General features: G+C 32.4%; 1 pseudogene; it reads left to right on the forward strand.

The window, feature by feature from the left end:
• The first annotated feature begins 217 nt into the window (after positions 1-217).
• On the forward strand, positions 218-1,362 carry LOC107939069 (uncharacterized; annotated as a pseudogene).
• Positions 1,363-2,244: the final 882 nt, after the last annotated feature.

A 2,244-nucleotide genomic window follows, 5' to 3' on the forward strand; every position in this document is an offset into this window, starting at 1 on the left:
TCCTTGCAATAGGTAGGAATGGACTCTCAAGCTCCATGCTTTGAAATCGATCACAATAAGGTTAACATGGAGGAAGCAACCCGTATCGGAGAGGTAAGTTCTTCAGTTTTTAAGTTCCCAGATGGCGTTTGATATGATCTCCTCACCTTGCTTTAGGCCATATGGCCTCAATTTCTTTTTATGGTATGTAATCTATATATGAGTGCATGATCAAGACATGTCTAATTTGAGTGCAAGTTTGTGGTCATTGGCTGCCTGTGTTTTCCATATTCTTGATGTTTCACTGAGGACAACTCGTCACATATGGAGTGACCGGCATACATATTTTATTGATTTAAACTTTTATATACGAAGTTACCTATTCTTTTCCTTCCCTTTTTCCTATATAAACTAGTTTACCATTCTTTTCCTTCCATTTTTCCTATATTTTATTGATTCTTGCATCCACAAATCTCTTCACTGCAATAATAGTTGCTGGTTGTTTTCTTCTTGCTCTCGATGTTGTGCTCTTTTATGCTAAAAATGTAAGATATCAAGGATGATCGTATTTCCTGATAAAAATTTGCATTAATATTTAGATACTTTCTTTCTTTCCTTTTTTATTTTGTATTCTTCAAAGAGTACTTTCAAATTTTTAACTTGTAATGTGTATGATTATTCAAACAGTGGACACTTCGAGGACTGTCCATCGGTGAGTACCCTTATAACCTTGTGGTGACTTGTGTTTTTATAACTAGGAGTTGAACTTGAAGTGCTAACAATTTTGTTATCTATAAACTGGATTCCTCAGGTTTTATTATTTTCCTTGCTCTAATTTGGTTTTTGCAAGAAAGGACAACAGTTCATATTCTCCATTACGCCATTCTATTCATCGGTATAGGCTCTTTTGTCGTATTTTCTTTATCGTTCCCAAAGAACAATTTCATTCTACCATCTCTTTCGTGAAAAGAAATGCTGCTTATTTCTTATTTTGGAAATTACAGGTGTCATGAACAGTCTGTTTTCAGCCTATGGTATGTCTCGGTGATGGTGTTTCCTCTGACATTTTTTTTCTTTCAATTAAGCATTAAATTTGAGGTGATTTGATTATTGTTTGTATAGATATCTATGATGATCTAATATCTTGAGGAGTCAACTCCAGTGATGCCGAGAAGTTTGCAGAAATTTGTCATTGCCTCTGCAATGAAGTTGGATAGGGGTTTATATGGTGAGAAACTGACACTTGAAGCATTGGCTTTCCTGTTTTCAATGATTATTTCTGTCTTGCTGCTCACATTCTTTTTGTACACTATTTGCAGGGCAATGATATCATTCATATTTCTTGGTGCATCAGTGTATCTAGGACTTCTCATCTTAGCTTGACCTGAGGTACAGTCTCTTTCTGAAAAGATATTTGTAACACCCCTAACCCGTCTCCGTCGCTGAATTAGGGTTACGAGGCATTACCGAACAAACACAACCATTTTTAAAACCAAACTGATCACAACATGAAAATTTAATTACTTTCGCATAGCTATTATAATTTACAATCAAAATGTACTTAACATCGTACTCAAACCTATACATGCCATAAGATTAAGTTCAAATATTTAACAAAATACCAAAAGAAGTCGATAGTGTGATGGACTATGCTGATGATCCCCGAGCTCGTAACGCGTCTCCAAAATCTATAAAATCAAATGGACGAAAACAAACAAAGTAAGCTTTTATAGTTTAGTAAGTCTACAGCATAACTAAATGTATATAAATATATAAATAATATAACCTTTTAATCTATTTCACTGAGATTTCAATTAACACGAATAACTAATTTTTATACATTATTGTACTCAGACCATTTTATTTATATTCAGATATGTATACCTGTCGAATGCGATCAATTGAATATATATTTATACCAAACAACATTACAACCGAATGTATACAACCGATCATATATGTATTATACACATATCATAACCGAATGTGTATGTATACTCATGATAAACTTTAAACCAATACAAATCTAATACATATGAACGAATGCATTCATTTTCATCAAATACTTATAAACAAAGATATATATATCTCGAATGCATATGTAGTTACTAATCAAGTATGCGTACCAAATATTTATAAGTATATATTTATCAAATGCAAAATCCCAAAGCATATATATATTTTACAATTGCATAAACCGAATATATATAATCATCAAACGCACTTAGCCGAATGTATATATAAATATACTTATCAATTAAATAT

This window comes from Gossypium hirsutum, chromosome D04 (assembly GCF_007990345.1).
Source record: "Gossypium hirsutum isolate 1008001.06 chromosome D04, Gossypium_hirsutum_v2.1, whole genome shotgun sequence".
Classification (NCBI taxonomy): domain Eukaryota; kingdom Viridiplantae; phylum Streptophyta; class Magnoliopsida; order Malvales; family Malvaceae; genus Gossypium; species Gossypium hirsutum.